This window comes from Equus quagga, chromosome 2 (assembly GCF_021613505.1).
Source record: "Equus quagga isolate Etosha38 chromosome 2, UCLA_HA_Equagga_1.0, whole genome shotgun sequence".
In the NCBI taxonomy this organism is placed as follows: Eukaryota; Metazoa; Chordata; class Mammalia; order Perissodactyla; family Equidae; genus Equus; species Equus quagga.
In genome coordinates, this window is record NC_060268.1 from 43927627 (window position 1) to 43939705 (window position 12079).

A 12079-nucleotide genomic window follows, 5' to 3' on the forward strand; every position below is an offset into this window, starting at 1 on the left:
CTGCTAACTAAATGTGGGAAATTGGGTATATCACTAGTTTCTCGGAGTCTTAGTTTCCTTTTTTGTTAAATGGAGAAAATATCCCTTATCTTAAAGAGATGTAAAATCAATTAGAGATAATGTGTGCAAACTGGCCAGCATAGCCCTCAGAATACAATAGGTGCTGTCATGTAGGGTTTGGCTACAAGTAACAGTAAACCCAACTCAAAATTGCCAAAACAATGAGGACACATTAAGAAGTCACATAAGAAGAAGTCCTGAGATGGGGTGGCTCCAAGATCGGTTAATTCTTTGGTTCAACAAGGTCATCAAAGACTCAGGTGCTTTCTATCTTCTTCTCTGCTATTCTCAGCCTGTCAGCCTCTGCTTGGCCAGCTCTTTTCGGGTTCCCACTAAGACTGACACATTCCAGGTGAGAATCGAAAAGATCAAGAGACCAAGGCTTCCTAAGAAACCTTTCCTAGTAACAGACTTCCCCTCTGTCTCCGTGAATAGAATCATGACACCTGCTCATGCCTGAAGCCTAAAGCAGTCTTGGGAGGGGGCTGGGACCAACACAACTGTCTTGGATGGAGGAGACTCACTTATCAGTGGATACATGAACAAAGTCAGCATTTTGGTTCAAAGGGTTTGTATTGATCCATTGTTATATATGCATATCCTGTACACACAGTGTACATTACATAAACATATTCATGAGTACGCTCAAGCTGGAAAACTTTGGTGTTTGGCCAGAAATATTTTTCTGCTATTATTCGAAAATTTTGCATACCTAGAGCAGAATTTTCATTTAATTAGGCAATTAAAAAATACAAAAGATATGACATTGGAAGACAATGCTACAAAAAAGTAGACAGAATATATAAAATGAATTTGCTTTCGCTATGCTGCCATGTTTTTTCTTTATTTTTTTTTCCTGTAGCTTGTTTTAAATGAGAAATAAGATGCTTCTGCCAGATTAACACTTTGAAATATCATAATAAATAAAAGCCATAATTATGAAGGCACTTTTATCTCTTGAGAGGTAGAGAAACACTAACTCTATTCTCTTCAACTCTGAGACATTTCGTGATTATAAATTCACATTTTCTCATGGTTCCTACTTCAAAAAAACCATTAATCCCTGAAGCTCTAAAATTAAAGTTTCACGTGTTTTAGTTACTTATTGTGAATCCTGTGTCTACTAAGGAAAGTTACCCACTTTTTTATCTTTCTTGTTCCTTAATGGAATACCTTGCAGACTCCTTGAGTGGAAATCTTAGTCTGACTCTGAGTCTTTCTTTACTCTGGTCTGTTTAACCTCTTTTCCTGGTACAGTAATGCAATAAATCAGTCCTAAGGCCCCATAAAAATGGGTGAGGAGGCTCCGCCTTTGCCTGTCTTTGTGCAAGTGATCTGCCATTGCAGTAAGCTGTAAAATTAACCACCTAGATTTTCAAGATCTGAAATTTCTTACTTTCAGTGGTTTATGGCTGCAGTTTTACTCACCAAAGTGAAACTTCACCCAAGCCTTAGCAAATAGAAGTCTCATTCCTTAAAGGCAAGCAGTAGGTCTTGCTCTGCTGTTCTCTGCATGTCCAGCTTGCACTATTTTCCTTCCAAAGAACTGCTAGTCTCCGGGAGGCCAAATGGTCCTAAGGTCAAATTCTGATTTTGCCGCTCAACCTCTCAGAGCCTGTTTTCCTCACTGGACAATCAGGATAATATGTTTACCTCATAGAGATGTTATAAGGTCTTTCTTCAGGAGGAAATATATGCAAAGCACTTAGCATGCCATCTGACATTAAAAAAACAATAAATTGTAGTAGTTTTGTTATTATTGCTGTTGTTTTCAAATCAAGGGTGCCTGGCAATGTCTGAAATATTCATGTCTGAGGCCTTTAGATGTTGCACATGGATGGGTTCCATAAAACATATCTGTATGGCTCCTTCTAAATGCATAAAGAGACAGAAAACATACAAGAACAGTTCTAGTAAGAAGTTCACATTTCTTGAGCACATAAATCACATTAATGCTACCGCATGTACACATGGCTACTCATGTTTTGGACACGGTTCTGGCAACTTATTTGTGTTGAAGCTGGGAAGGTTAATTATGTTGTGAAGAATTTTCAGGTTATGAATTGTGACACTTAAATAATGGACCAAGTACTCATGGTGACTTACCGTATGAACTCAGCCTGACCCTGGGTCTTAGTAGTCATTTTCTAGGTACATTTCTTCACTCATTCACTTATTCATTCATTCACTTATCCATATGATAGATAATTTTTGAGCATTTTCAGTGTTCAAAGATCCTTTCTTCCCCTTTGCCTTCAAAGAGTCAAAGTCCAGTAAATAATGAAATAATTGCACCCAGGGGCAGGTTCATGGGTGTGTTTCCTGTGCAGTCACACTTGGTCCCATGCCTAGAATGCCCTGCTGTAGCCATCTAAAAATTCCTAATCATTTTTTAATAAGGAGCCCCACATCTTCGTTTTGTACTGACCCCTGTAAATCATGTCGGCTGTCCTAATTGCTCCTTTTCACCGGTGACATTTATTCTGGATTGACCTGCGTAGAAAGCCAGGAGTTGGAAAAAGTCACATTTTCTGAGTCTGAGTTCCCGCTGTATCGCATGCTGAGGGAAGCCGCCTAATTTCCCTGGGCCTTGGTTTTCTCAGTTATAAACTAAGACAGAATAGACACAACACGGTCTCCAGGGCCACGACAGGTAATCTTCACACTTGAAGAGAGTAAGACATAAGTGTAAAATGATGTCAAGCCTGAGTTTGGATTATAACAGTGGTGACCATATTGTCAAAACTTGAAATTCGGACATGCAGGTTATGGGACCAAAAATGACAAAACGTGGAATCAAGACTCTTCTTGAGAAGTTGGGCTGTGTAGCTGGAACCTTTGACCTCTAGACTACGCCTACATACTGTTTGGTGGTTTTACAATGTAAAATCAGTTGATTGAACGTTGGCATCGTTCTGCACATTTCATTTGGATGTGTCCTTTCCTCTCCATAGATTTTATGCTAATATCCCAGAGGAGACCTAATTCGCTCCAGTACTTTTGCCACACTTGGAAAAAATCTATATTGAGAACCTTAAAACTGTAATATGCAAATATTGGCATCCTTGAGAATTCTCTAATTTACAATCCTAGAAGTTTTGTATATTGCAAGATGATAAAATACAGTCCTTAATGTATTAATTACCTTAATGGTAATTATTAATGGTAATACCTAATACCTTAATGGTAGGGATACATTCGGAGAAATGTGTTGTTAGGTGCTTTTGTTGTGTGAGCATCATAGAGTGTACTTACACAAACCTAAATGGTACAACCTATTACACACCTAGGCTATATGGTACTAATCTTATGGGACCACCGTCGTATATGTGGCCTATTGTTGCCCGAAATGTTATATATTTATATAGCCCTCTGGCATGGGCTATGACCAATTAAAACAGACCCCAGAATGTGGTAGCAAGAGAATGCCAGCTCTGGGTGTATCCCATGTAGTCTTACAATTCAGTGTTAACTTTTAGAAAAGCTGCCACGGTACTCATGGTGGCCCAATATTTAGTGCTACAGAAACCCAGGCTTTCCAAGGTTGTAAGAAAGAGGTACCACCATTGAATCTGCATTTAGTCAGCGTGAGAACTAAGATCTTTTCTGGTTCAGTCATTCTGACATCTCTGAGAGCACTGTTACCAATTCCATATTAAAGCTTCTAGCTGTTGGATGGCAAGCATAGATACAGATACGCTCATCGTTTTCTGTCAAGTTGAGGTCACCCGCAAATTGCAAAGAATAAAGATGTTTCAAAGAAAAACAACTCTAAATTAACTGAGATTCAGCAATCACCATTTTTAGATAACACCTTATGTTCTTCCTAAATCCACCTTCTGCTTGAGTAAATTTTAGATCACAAGAGAATTTGACGCTCAAAGTGTCTGTAGTCACCCATCTAAATATTTGCATCATTAAGGAGGCCTCTCCACTTTATAAGCATGCTGGCAGCCTGTTTGAGCAGAGATGGGGAGCCTTTCTGTCATATTAAAAGCCCACAAACAACTCCAGGGTAAGTCACAGTACCAGGAGCCAATTAAGATCAAAACCATGATGCTTAGTGCTAGAATTTCATTGCTTAAATATTAAGCAATTTTTACTTTGACACCGATCAAGAGGTGTTAATGTAGATTCTTTTAAACAACTCACATAATTTAGGGTGTATGTGAGAGAAAAATGATAAATTTTTCTACTTTCAAGAGCTAGAAATATCATGTCTTTGAGCCCCCTAAAAGTTATCCAGTTTAGCAGTTTATTTTTTTACTTATTTTAATTTAGTTTAATCTTATTAAATTTTATTTTATCCTGGTGGAGAACATCTTGACTTCTGCCTGTTTTATTGTGTGCAATAGGATACTTAGCTTAGAAGCCTTGGAACCGAATGAGAGTTTACATTTTAGCTCCCAAGATATTTCTTCAGCCCCTAATAGTTGGCTGACTGATGTGTTTACATTTGTATTGGCATTGAGTGGGCTGATTTGACAAGGGCTACAGAGAAAACTGAAGTCTAACTTCTTGTTGCTGTAACAACTAGAGGCAGAATTATCCTTATCTGCGATGGCATTTATTTTATGACTAAGAAAAATGGCTCGATGTGACCAAATTCTGAAATAGATTGTGTTCTAGCAGCCATTTATCTTTAAGGTAAAATCTAAACAGTTCTGCTTGGAAATTAGTTTATGAAAACATATATTTAATGTTTTGCTACACATTCAAATACAAGTTTACTTAGCGCTTAGATTGTCACTTATTTGGATGGTGGTCAAGTAGGGAGATGACTCCAGCAAAGAGCAAGAAGGCTGGCAGAAAAAGCGTCCTTACTTCCTGCCACTCCACTCACAGGGCTTTAAGAGGAAATTTGGGATTTGAATGAGCCAAGTGTTCCCTCTCCATTTTCCTGTGCATGTTTTTAGAGTAGAGAAAGGAGATCTTAATGCCAATATTTGAACAACTGGGGTAAAAATTGTTTTGGCTTTAAATATCCAAGCACACAATTACAATCGGTTTTTCATTTGCTTTGCTGGTGTACATTTGACCACGGAGAAGCCTAAACCCAGTTCTCTTTCTCCTGTGTGACTGTAATTCCTAATTTTTAATGCAAAAGACAATCATTATATTACTAGCAGCAAGAGAACAGCAGTGATTTTGAATTGGCATGGGTCTTTGTGAAAATCGGATTAAAGTTCATTCTAAAAATAGAAGCTGTTGTTGCTGGTTTTATTTTAGCACTTTATATTTTGGAAGCCTAGGAAGGAAAAAGTAGGAGGTTGGAAGGGAAGAGGAGCAAAGCCAAAATTATAATATGCTAATTTAAGTGCAGTCTCTGACTTACCTCCAGTTTCTCTTACTGAACACCCATAGGATAAATATGACATAGAAAATGATAGAGGACTTATCCTCTAGGAAGTTGCCATCTAAAATAAGTTATATATTTTCAAGAAATATATTCCAGAGAATCCAAGTATTAGTTCTTGGTTTTGTTCAACAGAAGAGCAATAACTGTCTTTACCAAGAAAATGCTTAGTTTGATTGGGTTGGAGTGTGATTTTATTTTTTCGGTGCATCATCTCTCCATCCTTCTTTTTTTAAGTGTTAAAAAAATACAAGGTTTTGTTTTTAAAGGGGAAAAAGCCTAATATATAAACTATTATATAAAATAACTTATTTTGTCTTTATCTGTTCCCTTTTAATATCTGCCTATATTTATCTCTGTTTTTATAAAGTTATAATCAGTGACATACAATTATCTAGTCTGATTTTTTTCCCACTTGGTATACATCATAAGCTGAGGATCAGTGGTCTTCATTATTATCATCTTAATGGTTGCATAATATTCGATGAGGCTGGTGTAATATACTTTTTATTTTTTGAGGAAGATTAGCCCTGAGCTAACATCTGTGCCCGTGTTCCTCTACTTTATATGTGGGACGCCTGCCGTGACATGGCTCCATAAGCAGTGCGCAGGTCCGCGCCTGGGATCCGGACCAGCGAACCCTGGGTCATGGAAGCAGAGTGTGAGAACTTAACTGCTACGCCACCAGGCCGACCCATGATATGCTTTTAATTACTTCTCCATGTTTAGAAATTTACCCTGATTCCATTTTTTCTCACCATAATAAATAAGGCTACAATAAGCATCTTCCTCTAATACGGTTCTTTTTTTTTACTTCTTACTTTAGATTATTGGCTAAGGATAAATTATTAGAAGTAAAATTACTGAGTCAAAAGTTAGTATTGTTAATGTGTGGATGGGAACGGTTGAGCTACACATTGCCAAATTGTTTTCTACATGGTTGTACTAATTTACCCTGCCATGTGCAATATATTGATTTCATCCCAACTTCACCAGCATTAAATATTATTCTTAAAAAAAGAGCTAATTTGATCAGTGTAAAATTATACTTCATGATATAATTTGTATTTCTATGCTCAATAACAAGAAGCCTAATATTTTCAGAAGGCTAGGACAAGACATCTTAGGGACACGTTTTATACTGCTTGACACATAGACAATCTGAAGACTATTACTGGGGAATTGTCATAGCATCTGCATTCTGACCAAAGGCTCCATGTGTTTCTGCAGTATATCTAGCTCTGACAGCTAATTTCAGTCTTCAGGGGAACTAAGAGGAGAGAGCAAAGAAAGCAATATTTCAGAGAGAAATACTGAAAGGTACTCAGGAAGAATACCTGAAAGGATCCAGGCAAGGATTCTTCCCCAAATATGGAGTATATCAATTATCTAGCTGCATTAGAAACCATCCCCAAACTGAGTGTTTAAAACAAAAACAATCGTTTATTTGACTCATGAATCTACAATTTGGGCAGAGCTCGGCAGAGAGACTCATCTCTGCTCCATGTAGTATAAAATGGGTGGCTCAACGAGGGAACACAGGATCCAATTCTAAGATGGCCCATTCACATGGGGGGCCACTGGGTGTTGCCTGTCAACTGGGAGCTCAGCTAGGGCTGAAAGCCAAGGCCTTAGTTCCTCTTCACGTAGGCGTCTTCATGAAGGCTTCTCTACAAGCAGCTTGGGCTTCCTTATACTATGGTGGCTGGGTTCAACAAGTGCCTGAAGAAGTGGGAAGTGGAAGCTGCCCATTTATTAAGTTCTGGGCCCAGAAAGTGACGCATCACTTCCACATTCTCTTATTCAAGCAGTCATATCCCAGATTCAACAGGAGGAGACATACACCCACTTCTAAATGGGAACAATATAAAAATACCTGGGGACCCTGTTTTTAAACTGCCATACGATGTTTCCAGCCCTTTGAGAGGCTGAAAATCTAGATACTTGGAACACCATGGACTGGGAAGTATTGTAGCACTGACCTCCACCCCTGCTTTCTAGAACACTCCAGGAGTGAGTTCTCCATTTACCTAATTCATCTTTCCCACAACAAGGAATTCAGTCCTGTGTCTCTTGGACTGACTTTTCCACTCCTAGGACTATAACAGTGTTCCTTCCACCCCCAGCCTTCCCCAGGAACCTGGGTCTCTGGGCTCTTAATCATCTGGCTCATGGCTCTTTTCTAGTAAGATAGATATTAGAGGTGAACCTGCGTGTGTGATGCATCTCAAGAACAATAATGACATTAAGTATATTTGGTACATTTATACTGGCAAAATGCAAACTTGTGCTGACGGCCGCATTTATGAGAATCTCACCTGACTGCTAAGTGGTTGATTTAGGTGTCTCTATTACTAGTGCCAGGAAAAGGAAATTATTGGAAGGCAGTTTCTTTGTCCAGTCTTCCAAAGAATATTCCAAGAGAGAATTTGGAATGTAGGAGACACTGAAATCACCAGAGGTGGTCTTCAAAAAAGATTAGATTATCCCAGGGCTGGGGGCACAGGGGAGAGAGAGCAGAGTCATGCTAGTAGTCATACTAATAGCAGTAACCATAATAATACCTAATACTTACTGCACTTATTTGCCAGGCACAGTTTTAAAGGTTTTCTGTATATTAAGTCAGTGACCCTCAAAACAACCCTTTAAAATAAGTCCAATTATTTTCTGTTTTCTACAGATGAAAGGTGAAGTAGTTTTTCCAAGGTCACACAGCTAACGGGTGGTGGGGCCAGAATATTCTTAAAGCCTGTTTCCTCACTGGGTTGTATAAGGGCGTTTATTCTCAGGTGTGATGAGAAGACGGACCATCGTCCCATGACTCCTTCCTCAGGGTTTAAATGTGGGCACCCTTTTTCAGCCATTTCATGGAGTTGAGGTGGGGTGTGGATGAGAACTTCACCCGTTACTGTTGAAGATAGAAAGTAACAAAAGTAGACAAGCTTTCCAGAGGTGGAGACTCACCTCCTTAGGTGCTCCCCCTTGCATCCACTCTGCCTGCCCAGCCAGACGCTTAAGGGAAGGGATCCCAGAGGGACCATCCCTTTAACTTGAAGGAACTGGAGCGAAGGGAGCCCGCAGGCCTTCCACCCTCAAGTTGTTTCCTCACAAGAACACCTGAACAAGAAGGTTTCCTGACATTGGGACAGGGTGCCTGCTGCACCCCTGACCTCTCATCCCTGGAAACCACTTACAGGCTTTGATGTTGGGTCAAGGATGGTAGGGAAGAGGCCTCTGACTGCTTCAAAGGTGGACGTGGGAGGAAGAGCAACTTCCTAAGACTTAGGGAAGCAGGATCTTAGCTCACTTCCTGCATGAAACTCTTCTCTTATTATTTTAAAGTTTCATAGAACTTTTATTTATTTATTTGTCTGATACAATTACCTACTAGGTCATTAGCCTAGAAGAAGGAAATTGGGGGAAATAGTGCTGTTCATATCTTAAAATAACAACAATGAAATCAAGCTAAAACTATGATAGTGTCCTTATCTTAATAAATTACAGAGGCCTCTTTCTCCTTTCCTTTTCATCTGCATTACCTTTTTCTGGCACAGTGATTGAGACCACAGACCAAGTTGGAGTCCAACTGACGTCAGCCTTGTTATTTAGTTTTGTGACTGAAGGCAGATTACCTCTTTATTTCCTGGTCTGCAAATGTGGAAGAATAGCACCAACCTCCTAGGGGTGCTTATAGCACAGTGCCTGGTGTTTCCTAACATTTGGCTATGGCTTGTTCTCATCCTTCTCGTCTCTGCCTCTCCAGGCTCCAGCATGTACATATCACATGGAACTCCAGGTGTGTTGCACAAAAACAAAATGAATATATTATCAGGCAAACTCGGCTTTCTTAGTGGACCGGGCACAGGAAATATTTCACGTTCTGGCCCATGAACTTATTTCCACCAATAAGTCATAGATCCTGCCTTCCAGAAACTCACAGTCTGAATCAGAAAGACAAGCAAGTAGATGGCCGGTACTACCCACCATGGTGAATCCAGAGTTGAAATGGATGGAGTATGTGAAAGGACACCAGAGAGGGAGATGGAAAGGGCTCACACTGCTGATGGGTCCTAAGGGACCATTAGGAACTTGCCAGTGAGAGATGCCTTAGAAGGCATTCCAGGTCCAGAGGACAGCAAGAGCCAAGGGCAGGAGGCCCAGCAGGGCTGGAGACTTGCAGAGTATCCAGGAAATAGGAATGTTAATATTTATTTGAGCAAAAGCATAAGCGATGTCAGTCTACTGTGCTGAGGCACACAGCAGCTAAATAAAGCACTGATAAGAATACTACTTCTTCCATGTGGATAGCACCTTTACAATTTACAAAGTATTTTTACTCACATTTTCTCACTTGTCGCTTTAAAAAGCCATGGTGAGGTAGTCAGCAGCAATACTCCCTCATCTCACCTCAGAAGAGGTGACAGGGCTGGCCTGGGCGAGTGGGAGGCCACAGAAGCCCACACAGGCAGTGGTGCCCTTGCAGCGAATCCCGCCCATCCTTCACAGCGGCCTCCATTTCTTCCTCTCCCTTGGGCAGGTTGGATGCGGCAGAAAGACACAGTGAGCAGAGAAGGTGTGAGTAACTCACTGAGATAGAGCTGGGGCCTGGGAACTTTGCTTAGAGCACATCAGAAAGCAGAGCCCCTGCTCCCGCTGGACTGAGGACTGAGCCTGGGTGAATGGCTGCCTCTTGCCTGAGTTCCCTCTTCCCTGAACGCTCTCCGTGACCTTCAGCCTGCACAGCATGAAAGAGGCAGCTCTCCCTGGCTCCCCATCTTGGGATGGACACATCCACTTGGGAAGAAACCCACAAGGCCTTCCTGTCTTTTTTCTCCAAGTCCCGGTAGAGTTCTCTGCTTATTCTGGTGGAACCCCACTAAGTCCCTGTATGCTTTATACAAAAGATCCCAAACCCTCTGCCTTGCCTGGTTTTATAATCCTTTCTTTTTATCAAGGAGCTGCAAGTCTGTAATTAGGGTAGGTGGTGAAAAGGAAAGCCAGCCACACTTTTCCCTCCAAAGGCAATTAGCCTAATTTCTCTCAATCTTTTCAACAAAGTTCAGCCTGTTTGCATGTCTAAAGCAACCCTCTTTTTTCTTAGACCTCCCCAGGATGCTTCCTGTGACTAGGATAGAATTTGGGGCCCCAGGTCATTGTAGGAATTGGGCCAGAGGCTGTCACTGGAGCCTATCTGTCTATACGTCCATCCTAGCGATTGCAAAATCAATGGAAGCCCGTGTCTTAATGTGGTTGGATCAGCAGCTACTGGAGAGAATTCCTTCCCCATGTACTGCAGCATAATGTGTTGGTGCGGGTCTGGGTTCATTACTGGTGACCATGGTGACCTGTGGCTAGCAGTTCACCATCAGTGGAAATAGCACTCTTTGGAGATTTTCCAACTTTTTTTCCTTGATAAAGTACAGGGTTACATGTAGCCATTCAACAAACAACTATTAAAGACCTGTGTACCAACCATTTTTTACGGGATTTATTTGTGGACATAAAGGACACAGTCCCTGTGCTCAAAGAACTCACAGTGTGGGGCTAGGGGAGGGGAGAGGAAGTTGAGAAAACAAGGAAATAGAATATTGTGTGGTATGTGCTCTGATAAAAGTGAGCCCAGATTTTGGTGGCAGAAGGAGGAAAAGAGGGAAACCCAGGCCGGAAGTAGTTTCCGATTAGCAATTGGTCAGATAAAGGAAGTGGAAAGGGCAAGAAGGGCATTGCAGCACATGCAAAGGCAGAGAGGTAGGAGACACAGGTTTGTTTTTGGAATTAGGTGAATCCGTACACCCAGAATACAAGGTGCTAAGAGAAGTGGCATCCAAATGCTGTCCTCTGGTCGCTCTTGGGCCTCCTATTTGTAAGATCACTGCTGAATGTCACTGTGGAACCTAGTTTTTATTTTTGTCTATGCAAATCCATTTTGAGCATCTCTGACATTAGCCTTTGAGGTGACAGAAAGAGCAGTGAACCTGGAGACAGATGATCTAGCAGCCTCTTATTAACAGCCTAACCTCGAGCAGTTCTTGAACTCCTCGTCTGTACAGTGGAGATTCATTTGCTAACTCAGCAAACATTCTCTGAGTAGATAACAGGTACCAGACACCATGACGGGTTATAAAGATAAAGCGTAGAACAGAACAGACGTAACTCTGTCCTCGTGAAGCTGACATGAAGTTCAGTGGAGATAAGTCCTGCCCTAAACCTGTAAGGACCAAAATAGATGAGGAATATTAGTTTTGAAAAGCATAAGACTCTATAAAAGAGAAAACCTCGTTGCACAGCCCTGGTCTAGGAGGAATATCGCTGAGACCTGGGAGTCCCTGATCCCCACCCTCACATACAAAAGAAGTTAATGAAATACCGCCAACAGCTACCAAGTACGTTTAGGATGCAGTGAGGGGCTAAGAAACCTAGAGGTCCTGGGTATATGTGACCTGAGTTTCCCTCAAGCATATCACACAATTTAAAAAGAAATTGGAAGTGATCTGTTGACCTGTGGGAGGGCGGGCACCATCTAACCCTGGGTCTAGGGAAGCTGGAGGCTGTAGTTAAAGGCAGTATTTCCCAAGGCCACGTAATTGTGAGGGAAAACAATGCACCCTCTGCCGTTCCATCTGGGACACCATCAGAATGCCAAATCCACCTTGGTAAGTGTCA

At 41.2% G+C, this 12079-nt stretch overlaps 1 protein-coding gene across 12 annotated transcripts in view; it reads left to right on the forward strand.

The window, feature by feature from the left end:
• Nucleotides 1-12079, forward strand: part of SEMA6D (semaphorin 6D) — a 54473-nt gene that overhangs the window by 13613 nt on the left and 28781 nt on the right. The gene's annotated exons all lie outside the window — the stretch shown is intronic.